Raw genomic sequence first — 12,967 nt, forward strand, 5'->3', positions numbered from 1 at the left:
CTGTTTTCCTGCCAAATTCTAGCGGTATGATCTGGGGTGGTAAATACACTAGAAAATGGGGAGTGGGAATGCAAACTTCCCACTCATGATTTAATCAATCCCAAATAATTCATCATGAGTTAGCAAACATTATTTTATGCCAACATTAAACATTCCATCTTTGACCAGTCACTGATTGGTATATCAACAACAACAAAAACAACACATCAGATGCGTTGTTGCTCCTGCCAGCTATCTTAGTCAGTTGGAGTCAGCAAACCACCGGAAAGCATTTGCACTCGGACGGTGCCATGCGCTTCCATCAACAGTCCTGTACGACAAGTATAAAAGGATACCATTCACTGAAAGACTTTCCCTGCAGCTCAGAAGTGGAGACTGTGGGTCACATGCTCCTTAGATGTTCCTTTTATATGGAGATTAGGAAGAAACATATTCTGCCAATAACTGCTAGGTATCCTGGTCGTTCCAACACTACCTATCTTCAGTGGCTGCTTAAGGAGGAACAGTCCCTAACTACAGCACAGGTGGTTAGATTCTGCACAGCAGCACTGGGGATTCATCGCAAACATGTGTCTTCTCCACCATAGAGATGTTATATAACAATTGTAGCACTACAATGGGCAACACAGTTTAGGGATTGCAACTATCATAGTCAGACCAGTGGTGGATTTCAAATTTTTTTACTACCGGTTCTGTGGGTGTGGCTTTGTGGGCGTGGCATAGCTTTGTGGGTGTGGCATGGTGGGCATGGCAGGGGAAGGATACTATTCCCACCCCAATCCAGGGGAAGGTTACTGCAAAATCTACTACTGCAATGCTCTCTACATGGGGCTCCCCTTGAGGAGCACCCGGAGGCTCCAACTGGTCCAGAATGCGGCCGTGCGGGTGGTGATGGGAGCGACGTGGCGCTCCCATGTGACCCCCCTCCTGCGCGAGCTACACTGGCTCCCACTGGCTTCAAGGTTTTGGTTACCACCTTTAGAGTGCTCCATGGCTCAGGACCAGGGTACTTACGAGACCGCCTTCTGCCACCAATAGCCTTTCACTGACCAGTTCGCTCCCATAGAGAGGGGCTCCTCAGGGTGCCGTCGGCCAAACAATATTGACTGGCAGCCCCCAGGGGGAGAGCCTTCTCTGTGGGGGCACCTGCCATCTGGAATGAGTTCCCCCCGGAGATACGGAGGATCCAAGATTTACGCACTTTCCGCCGCGCCCTAAAAACGTTTTTATTCCAACAGGCTGGTCTGGCCTAACTCTTCCTTTTAAATTGGGTTTTAAATGTTTTACATAAATTGGATGTTTTTAAATTTGTTTTTGAGCCCAAATTATTTAATCTATTTTTAATAGTTTTTTAACTTTTGTATGTTATTTGTATTCTTATCTTGGCTGTTCACCGCCCTGAGTCCCCTGGGAGTAGGGCGGTATATAAATATGATAATAATAAGAATAAAAAAATCCCCATTTCCTCCCAATCAGCTGGGGCTCAGGAAGCAGGGAATAGATGGGGGCGGGACCAGTTAGAATTTTTACTACCAGTTCTCTGAACTACTCAAAATGTCCACTACCAGTTCTCCAGAACTGGTCAGAACCTGCTGAAACCCACCTCTGAGTCAGACCATGTATAAATGACACTGGATTTTATTATAGATTTTAGTTGTTATTTATTTATTTTATAGTAGAATTTTTAAGTGTATATATACTGAGTGCTTTTATTTGTTCTGATTTCTGGTCTAAGTCTGTAATAATAAATTATTCTTGTTGTTGACTGGTATATCAATTCTGGTCTTATTAATCACTATTTTGAAGAAAGAGAGACTGAATGAAGTCTTTTCTTTAACTCCAAAGAGATTATTTGTGTAAACGAATCAATTTCTATAACGAATCAATTTCTATGCTTTGGTCCTTGCTTGGAGAATCGTAAGAATGCAGCATACTTCCAATATATGGAGAGCTAAAGAACAGGACCAAAGTATTTAATTTTTTAATAGACTACTTATCTGCTCAGGATGAAAAGGTAGGGGAAGAAAAAAGTTCCAGAGAGATGTTAACAACATTGAAAGAAGTCAGCTTTAATAAGTAGCTGTGCCCGGAGAACAGTTGGGAGGTTATTTCCTTCTGTATCGAATTTAGTCCAAATTCCCATGAACTTTATATTATGTAATCCTTGGAATAGTTTCAGGCGCTGAGGACGTATGAAATATTTCACTCATGGAAACAACTTTGTCCTGGAAACATTAGCAAATACAAGGAGGAGGTCAGCCAATGTGCAAAAGGAAGAAGGGAAGTAGATATGAATCTTGAAGAGAATTTATAAATCTTCTACAGAAACTTATAAATCTTCTAATTCCTATCCATGATTATCAAAATTCACCAAGAAATGTGGGGGAGTATCATAAAAAAGGACAAACAACTTTGATTACAGTTCAGCGCCTTCTTTCTTTTTAAGGGTACTTTTACGAAGCCAATGGCCACACCCTTCTAGAGCATTGTTGCATTGTTATGTGAATGTCCTCACTACGAAGAAAAAGGAAGATGGAAAGTCCATCTAATTATGAATGAAAGGACAGAAAAAAACGGTGTTCCCGTCAGCATCCTGGCTCCAGCCACATTGTATTCTGCTTGGCAGCGAGGGGAGGAAAAAAAAAATATGAATGACTCTTTCCATGGTAATAGGGTAATTGACTCTCTAATCCAGGGCTGTCAAACTATATATATATAACTATTTATATATATAAACCTGTGGCTTAGAGGTTAATACATCTGCCTAATATGCAAGCAAGGCCAGGTTCGAATCCCAGAAGGATATGGCTAGCTGATGAGAGCTAAATAACTTGAAATAGATCTATACTAGTCTCCCTTTATTTCTTTGTCAGTAAATATAAATTTAACACAAAATAGTTTGTCGTGAAAGCGACTGCCTGAGGGCTCCTGGATTGGGGCTGAAAGGCGAAAGGAAGCAGTATGCTCCTTCCCATATTTGGGTAGACCAAGTTGCTTCGATAGAAAACCCATTTAATCTCCCCTGGTACAAGCTGACAAAGTGAGGAGAACCTGAGACTTAGAGGTTAATACATCTATCTAATATGCAAGCAAGCCCTGGTTTGAATCCCAGAAGGGTATGGCTAGCTGATGAGAGCTAAATAGCTTGAAACAGATCTATACTAGTCTCCTTTTATTTCTTTGTCAGTAAATATAAGCTCAGTGGCTAAGATGTTGAGCTTATTGATCGAAAGATCGGCAGTTCAGCGGTTCGAATCCCTATGCTGCATAACAGGGCAAGCTCCCATTACTTGTTCCAGCTTCTGCCAACCTAGCAGTTCAAAAGCACGTAAAAATGCAAGTAGAAAAACAGGGACTTTGGTGGGAAGGTAACAGCGTTCCATGCGCCTTTGGCATTTAGTCATGCCGGCCACATGACCATGGAGATTTCTTTGGACAGTGCTGCTCTTTGGCTTTGAAATGGAGATGAGCACCGCCCCCTAGAGTCAGGAATGACTAGCACATATGTGCGAGGGGAACCTTTACTTTTATGGGCCAGATGCAGACCACGGGGTGCTTAAATCCAGGGGGGCAGCTTGGAAATAGCATAGGATTGGCCCGCGGTGCCTGTGGCAGCCAAAATGGGGCACAGGGGGCCATGCATGGCCCCCCGTGCCCCATTTTGGCTGGCAGGGTGCTGCAGGAGGCGTCCATCCCGTCTCCTCCCCATACTCGCTGGCCTGTGGAGAACTACAATGCTGATCCGGCCAGTGGTGGGTTGCCCCCGGTTCGGACCGGTTTGCAAGAACCGGTAGTAAAACTGGTGGGAGGTTCCACCCACTGACCCGGATGTCATCATAGGTGATCTGCGCATGTGCAGAAGCTTCTGCGCAAGCGCGATGCAAACCGGTAGTAAAGATAAGTAGAACCCACTCCTGGATCCAGCCCTCGAAGAAATCCAGTTTGACACCCCTTCCCTAATCCTAATCAAAAGAATGGCGATGATGCCTTGGTGTGAGGAAGAATGAGCTCTCTGAAGTTGAGAGACAAGGCAGGTGTAAGAGTTGATTCCTGGGCTGAAGTTTCAGGAGACTATTCTATGTACAGCCACCTGCAAGCTTCTTTATATTTTATGAAAAGAATTTCACAAATGGAACACAGTTAGAAAGAAATTGAAAAAGTCTTCAACCCAATGTACATTGGGGCATATTGTTCCTAGATATGATATAATTCAGTTGTGGAATTTTTGAAACATCATTCATCTCTTCTCAATAAATCTTGGCGTGAAAGTATCATGCTTGGAAAGCATCACTTTTTGGGTTTAGGTAGATGCCAACCAGCTTAACAGCAGGAATTCTCATTAATCAAACACCTCCCACAGCAAATTCTGCAAAATTGTTTTTAGAGCCTTTTCTCTGGAGTAAGAGCTGAGTCGGAGGACTTCTCCAAGTTGGACACCTTTGCTAGGGGTCAACGCAGTTTGGCACCGATACCAGACTGGAGAAACTCTTGTGTGTAGAAATGGTACATGTTTTCACGTGAGCAAAATATTTGCCTTGTCAAGGAAGAAGACCCTAATCCTTCATTATCAGTTGCTCGGTGAAATACATCACTTTTTGCTTGAAGCTAATAAAAAATATGGCACCCAAATTTTCATTCCACATACCAAAGCTGACTGGAATGGCAGATAAATCTTATTTCAAGATGGACAGTGTTCTTCAACATAACTGAATTTATGGGAAAGATGTTTGCCCAAACATCCTACTGATACTTCCCAATATCTCCAGCAGAGGCAACCATTTCAAATTGCCTAATTATAGGGTCTGCCTTCTCTGAAACTTTACTGTTACTATTAAGCCCAGGGGTGAAATCCAGCAGGTTCTGGAGAACTGATAGCGGAAATTTTGAGTAGTTCAGAGAACTAGCAAATATCACCTCTGGCTGGCCCCAGAGGGGGGTGGGAATGGAGATTTTGCAATATCCTTCCCCCAGGAATGGGGAGGGAATGGGGATTTTGCAATATACTTCCCCTGCCATGCCCACCAAGCCACACCATGCCCACCAAGCCACACGTACAGAACCGGTAGTAAAACAAATTGGATTTCACCCTGCAGCAAGATTTGAAGCCAATGAGGAATAAAAGCAATTGCAAAGGAATTTTGGAGATAGTAATAGCACTTAGACTTATATACTGTTTCATAGTGCTTTTACAGTCCTCTCTAAGCTGTTTACAGAATCAGCATCTTGCCCCCAACAATCTGGGTCCTCATTTTACCCACCTCGGAAGGATGGAAGGCTGAGTCAACCTTGAAGTGGTGAGATTTGTACTGCCGAACTGCAGCTAGCAGTCAGCTAGCTAAATTAGTTCAGAAAAATGGACCATTGCTTCCTCTTTCTTTCGCCATATCTCCCCATTTAAAAAAAAAAACAACAAAACCTTTTTTGATCTGGATATCACCCTGCTCTTCCAGGAGATTCTTGTCACGTATTCACAGAGCTCATTATGATTGCTAATGTCTGAATGCCATAAATGCCAGTGGTCTGAATTTCAGAAATGTCCTTATGGCTATGAATTAAGGAAGGCAGGCTGAGGCATGTATGATCTGTGTTTTGCAGTTAAAATTAATGGTGCAGTGACTACATCATAGGATGGCCTTAGGTTACAAGCTGCTATACTTAGAAGACGCTAATTTGTTTATGCACTGCTCTTTTTCCTTCCTTAACTGAAGGGATTTCCTTCAGAACAGAAGTTTGCTTAGTTACAAGCCGACCTGGAAAGTTCCAGGCAAGTTATCAGCAGTCTCCATAAGTGGCACAAGGATCTCTGGATTTCCTATTCCATCTTCTTCAACTTCTCGAAAAGTGCTGAACTCAGAATTCAAATAAATGGCTCAGGAAAAGCTGTTGCGTTCAAAACGGGTTTGCCAGAATCATCAATCTGCAGAGGTTTTTATTAAAAGAACAACTGGCACATACAAAATCTGATCTACTACTATGAACAAAAAAAAAAAAATTAACTGAATCACAGAACTGCAAAGGAGCTAGTAGAATCTGGCAGCCTTTGCTTGTACTTACAAGTAAGGTGAAGAAAGGATAAAAGATTTTACTGCAATAAAAATCTTGCTTAAACATTGAGGTCATAATATAACATATTATCGACAAAATATTTTCAACATATTCATATTGTGGTCTTGATTTGAGTAACAGTAAGATACAAAATATGGTGCTAAGATTCTGGCCTTGTCCAACTCTATCCTCAGTACAGGACTCAAGATAGAAAATATCTTCAGTAGATATTCAGCCAATCTCTCCAACAATCTGTCAGATATCTCTTACGCTTAAAACATGTTTTTTTCCCCCTGAAGTTCCATCCAAATTTATCCTGCTCCAGCTAAAATAGATTAAATTTAATTCAACCATTGGGTCAGGAGGGAATTTGTTTTCTTCACTCTTCTGGTATCTGAAGATTGATCTTGTGTCCCAGATGCTGTGAGCTGAAGCTTATGACAGCTTATGACTTTTAATGAAATTTCTCAGTTGGCAAAAGTGCCAACCAAACTCCTCCTGATTTTTTTTTAAACCCCTGTAGACTAACAGAACTCTTCTTCTAAAAACCAGCCTTCATTTCTGTACGTTTCTTCAATTTCTCCTTATTGTTTTCCATAGATAAGATCTTATGCTTCATTTTTCTCTTCAATTGAATGTGACTCACATTTATTGTCCCTGGAGCCACTGATTATCTGTCACTGAGATTTGGCAATGCTGAATTTTAATAGCAATCAAGCAGTATCTGTACAGATGATCCTTGTTTAACACTCATTCAGCAACTGAAATTATGACAATGTGGTAGTTATGACTAGAACTGGTACTTATGGCTGGCAAAGTATCCTGAGGTCATATTCTTGTGATTTGTGACCTTCCCTGCCAGTTTCCCACAGGCAAAGTCAATGCGAAGACAACAGGAAAGTGGAAGTCACAGTAATGTGAGGTCCTCACTAAACAACTGGTATGGTCCTTGCTTAATGACGGCTACCAGGACTGCTAGAACTACTTTCACTCAGCAGCACAATCATGAGGTTTTTCAACATATGACTCATCCCTTAATGCTGGAGTTCCTGTCCCAATTAGCATTGTTAAACTATTCTATTCTATTCTAGAATAGAATTCTTTATTGGCCAAGTATGATTGGACACACAAAGAATTTGTCTTTGGTGTATATGCTCTCAGTGTACATAAGGAAAATAAAATACGTTAATCAAGAATAGAATAAAAATACAACACTTAGTGATAGTCAAGGTTACTAATAAGCTATCAAATCATACTAGGAAACAAGTAAAAACAATGTAAATTGAAAGATACAAGCAACATGGTTACAGTGATAAGTGGGAAGAGATAGATAGTAGTAAGGAAGAGAAGAAGAATAGTAATACAATCTTAGTAAATTATTTGACAGTGTTGTGGGAATTAATTGTTAAGCAGAGTCATGGCATTTGGGAAAAAAACTGTCCTTGTGTTGTTCTGGTATGCAGTGCCCTATAAACATAGTTTTGAGGGTAGAAGTTGAAACAATTTATGTCCAGGATGTGAGGGGGTCTGTATATATTTTCACAGCCCTCTTTTTGACTTGTGCAGTATATACATCTTCAACGGAAGGCAAGTTATATTGACTACCTACAATCAGTGGTGGGATTCAGCCAGTTCGCACCACTTCAGAACCGGTTGTTAACTTTCTGAGCAGTTTGGCAAACTGGTTGTTGGAAGAAATCATTAGGGCAGAGAACCGGTTGTTAAATTACTTGAATCCCACCACTGCCTACAATATATAGAAGAATTAGTAATTACCAGTCATCTAAAGACGAAGTTCCCAAAGCGCATCAGTGTGAGCGAAGTATTAATTCATATAATGCTAAAGCAGCCTTCTCCTCCAGAAGATTTGGGGTGCTGTTTTCAATTTTTCTTCCCTGTGGCTCAGAGTTATATTTCAGGTTAGCAAGTTTCTGGGACTGCCCTTGAAGACTGTGTAGAAGCATTGAGTGGAACAAATGTAACAACATGGGCAAGAATTGCATGTTTGCAATATTTGGTGCATTACACCGAATATTGTATAAATTAGACTGCACTATCCCCCATCTTTTTGTTATCATATTTTTACCTATATTTTAAAACGGTTTTTAATTGGTTTTTAATATTGGAAGCTGGGTTCGTAGATTGTGCTTTAACTGTATAGATTGCCCAGAATCACATGCAATGGGCGGCCCTATAAATTTAATAAGCAAATGAATAAAATAAGGTAAAATGAAAGGCTTTGAATGACAGTTAGGAAAAAAGAATAGAATGCATGAAAAATATGTGTGTTTTTAAAGGTTAGAGATTAACTTTATATAAAAGTAAACTTGCAAAATACAGTATATGAGTATATTCAACTTTCAAACAGCCCCATTTGAATATTTTTGAGTGGCCCATTTGATGAAGGAAATGGAACGAATGCAGTTCTTGATCTGAAAATATAGCTCAGGAAGAATAGTTTCACTTGGAAAATCCTATATTCACCTTAAAATGTACAGCTGTCTAGTTTGCTGAACTGCAGAGAGCAATATTTCATTTCCTCCAGAGTATTGAGATGTCATTTCATGAAGGTTTCAAAATATATAATTTTTAGACATAATCATCTGTTTATGGGACAACAAAACAAATATTTTTTTTTTCCTGAGCAATGAGCTTCTCCCACTTGCTAATTGTATTTGATTTAAAGCTCTGAATTAAATTTGTAACTCACTATGTGGCGAAAGGAAAAATGCTGCGGGGAACAAACAGATTTAAGACAGGAACAGCTAGATTAGTTAACATTCTTTCCTGTTTGTCCTGTTGACCTTTATCTAAACACAGAGTTCTTTGGATTCTCAATTTCCATTACCAGGTCTCAAATATTTTGGAAAAGTAAAAGAAGACCTAAATAATCAGCTATGGTTTCCTTCTTGCCACTTGTATTCTTCCCACATCCCAAAAAGGTGAATTTAGATGGAGCAATTTTTAACTTCAAAATTTAATGGTGGGGGGGATGCAAACGTCCTGGCTCCAGTGAGACCAGCATTTTAGCCACCATAACATTTTCCCAGACAGAAAGAATGGGGTGAAATGTTTCCCTCCTTCCATTCTAGCTGTAACATGTCACTTAAGTGTTCTTAGGTTCTCAGATTCTTAGGAATTGGAGATGCCATAATGCAGAGGCCAGGTTCACAAAAGTTGCCCAAACCTGCATTAAACCAGGTTCGGCTATGCCAGGGCTCGGCTATGCCTTTTTTTAAAAAAGTGCCAGCTACAGACAACAGGGTGCAAGAAGCCAAGTGCCTCCTATTTGCAGCAAATGATAGATAGATAGATAGATAGATAGATAGATAGATAGATGATAGATAGATAGATAGATAGATAGATAGATAGATAGATAGATAGGTAGGTGGTAGGTAGATAGATAGATAGATAGATAGATAGGTAGGTGGTAGGTAGATAGATAGATAGATAGATAGATAGATAGAAAGAGATAGATAGATGATAGATAGATAGATAGATAGGTGGTAGGTAGGTAGATAGATAGATAGATGATAGATAGATAGATAGATAGATAGATAGATAGGTAGGTGGTAGGTAGATAGATAGATAGATAGATAGATAGATAGATAGATAGATAGAAAGAGATAGATGATAGATAGATAGATAGATAGGTGGTAGGTAGGTAGGTAGATAGATAGATAGATAGATAGATAGATAGATAGATAGATAGATAGATAGATAGATGGTAGGTAGGTACCATGTTTCTCTGAAATAAGCACTTGGCCTTATTTTGGGGGAGGTCTTATTATTTTGTGGCGCGTGGAGCAAGATGAGGCTCCTCTTGCCGTCTTGCCTGATTTCCAGCTCTGCGTTTAAGTATTGGGCTTATTTTCGGGGGGAGGCTTATTTTAGCACATGTGCTCAAAAGCTCAATCGGGCTTATTATCAGGGGATGTTTTATTTTCGGGGAAACAGGGTAGGTAGATAGATAGATAGATAGATAGATAGATAGATAGATAGAAAGACAGATAGATGATAGATAGATAGATAGATAGATAGGTAGTAGGTAGGTAGGTAGATAGATAGATAGATAGATAGATAGATAGATAGATAGATAGATAGATAGAAAGACAGATAGATGATAGATAGATAGGTAGGTAGTAGGTAGGTAGGTAGGTAGGTAGGTAGATAGATAGATAGATAGATAGATAGATAGATAGATAGATAGTAGGTAGGTAGATAGATAGATAGATAGATAGATAGATAGATAGATAGAAGGTAGGTAGTTACCGTGTTTCCCTGAAATAAGCACTTGGCCTTATTTTGGGGAAGGTCTTATTATTTTGTGGCACGTGGAGCAAGATGGGGCTCCTCTTGCCGTCTTGCCTGGTTTCCAGCTCTGCGTTTAAGTATTTTTGGGCTTATTTTCAGGGGGAGGCTTATTTTAGCGCATGTGCTCAAAAGTCCAATTGGGCTTATTATCAGGGGATGTTTTATTTTCGGGGAAACAGGGTAGGTAGATAGATAGATAGATAGATAGATAGATAGATAGATAGATAGATAGATAGATAAAGAACCTCTGGTCACAAACACTTCTGACCATGACCAAATCAGGTTCTGACCAAAAAATTCACTTTTTTTTTTTGTGGCCGATTTTCCCTTCCACACCATTTTTTTTTTTGTAAGCACTAAATTTCCAAAATTAGGTTTAGGTCACGAGCAAATCGGTTTGCGACCAAAGTTATGGAACGAATTATGGTTGTGACCAGAGGTTCTACTGTAGATAGATACACAGGCAGACAGACAATAGATGGATGGATGGATGGGTGGGTGGGTGAGTGGGTGGGTGGGTATGTAGATAGGTAGATAGATAGATAGATAGATAGATAGATAGATAGATAGATAGCAACAGACAGACAGACGAAAGATAAATAGACAATTATACAGACAGACAGAGAGAATAAAACAATGTCACCAGAGGATCACAAGCAACATTTTTTCCCATTAAACATTAAATCAACACATTACAAATAAATGTTTTTAAAGTGTTAGATATACAGGTAGTTTTCAATCTATGACCACAACTGAGCCCAAAATTTCTGTCGCTAAGTGAATCTCTGCCATTGTTAAGTTAGTAACACAGATGTCAAGTGAATTGGGACTCCCCACTGACTTTGCTTGTCAAAAGTTTGCAAAAGGCGATCACACCACCCTACTAGGACACTGCAACCATCATAAATACATGCCAAGCATCCAAATTTTGATCACGTGACTGTGGGGGATGCCACAGTGGTTGTAAGTGTGGAAAAACGGTCATAAATCACTTCTTTTCCATGCTGTTGTAACTTCGAATGGTCACTAAACAAACTGTTGTAAATCGAGGACTACCTGTTTAATCCAGGCTCATCATATCTACTTTTCTAATGAAAGTCAGTGTACTTCAGGAGCTTAGAAGAAGTTAGAACCTGCATGCAGCTCCCAGATTGTTGATTATCGGTCTCAGTGTGGAATAATCTTGGCAATTTCGTTTCAGAATGTTTATATGAGTTTACAGAAAGTCTGACTCCAATAAATTTTATATCTTCTACAAAGAAAACACAGTATTGCTATCTTAAGCAACATACAGATGTGCTATAAGATGCACAACAGCTAATAAAGTTGAAGTCTTAAATGTTCTAAATATTAAAGTAAAGGTAAAGGTTCCCCTCGCACATATGTGCTAGTCATTCCTGACTCTGGGGGGCATTGCTCATCTCTGTTTCAAAGCCGAAGAGCCAGCACTGTCCGAAGACGTCTCCGTGGTCATGTGGCCGGCATGACTCAACGCCAAAGGCGCACGGAACGCTGTTTCCTTCCCACGTAAGATGGTCTCTATTTTTCTACTTGCATTTTTTACATGCTTTCGAACTACTAGGTGGGACAAGTAACAGGATCTCACCCCTCTACGCGGCTGCCAAACCGCTGAACTGCCGACCTTTCGATTGACAAGCTCAGCGTCTTAGCAACTGAGCCCCCATGCCCCCGTACTAAATATTATATGCTATTAAATGGCTCAGCTGTTATTTGCTAAGTAAAACAAGTTCAAGAGTGCAGGACAACTCTCATCAGTAAGAGTTCAAATACTATAAAATAAAGTTTAAAATATAAATAAATGCATGGAAGTAATTTTCCTATTATAAACTACCCTATTTCCCCCCAAATAAGACATCCCGTGATAATAAGCCCAATCGGGCTTTTGAGCGCATGACAATAAGGCCAAGCACTTATTTCAGGGTTCAAAAAAATATAAGACAGGGTCTTATTTTCAGGGAAACAGGGTAGGAAAGCAGTTAGGTAGATAAGTAGGTAGAGAACAAGAAGAATGCGTTGATATTAGACAGAGAAGTAGGATATTTCCATTCCATGCACTTCTCATCTGCCTTTATGAAATGCACTTCTGTAGAAGCTTCTATGTATACATCAGATAAAACTGTTGTCTTCCCCCCCCCCCCCTCAGAGCATGAAGCAATAGATAAAATGGCCTACGGCTTACACAACTATACATTCACCTTATTTGCTACCACTTTCCCCTGCCCCAAAAATCTGCCTTCTGTTCCAATCTCACACGCCCTCTTCAAGTATGGAAGGAATTTTCTTGGCACGTGAATCCATTCCTTGAAGATAGCATGTGGCAACTGTAACTCGTTCAAGATACTATCAATGTCTGAGTAAGACAGATCTTAAAGTCGACAGGAAGCAGGCAAGAAGTATTTAGCCACAATCACTTTTGTCCCTACGTGGGACCCATTCCTCCCCCCACCCGCTATCTGAAATTAAACTTATTTGAGTGATGCCTCTGCTGTGGGAAGTCTATTTAAAGCCACTTTTCTGCTTTTATAACTCTCTGGTGCTCTAATTCTAGACACTAATAATTATCTATTCTCCACACAGCATAATTCTG

General features: G+C 40.1%; 1 protein-coding gene across 1 annotated transcript in view; it reads right to left on the bottom strand.

Moving 5' to 3' along the window:
• Positions 1–12,967, bottom strand: part of DLC1 (DLC1 Rho GTPase activating protein) — a 318,521-nt gene that overhangs the window by 145,501 nt on the left and 160,053 nt on the right. The window lies entirely within an intron of this gene.

This window comes from Pituophis catenifer, unplaced genomic scaffold, assembly GCF_029215685.1.
Source record: "Pituophis catenifer annectens isolate HBS135680 unplaced genomic scaffold, rPitCat1.0.hap2 SCAF_8, whole genome shotgun sequence".
Lineage (NCBI taxonomy): Eukaryota > Metazoa > Chordata > Lepidosauria > Squamata > Colubridae > Pituophis > Pituophis catenifer.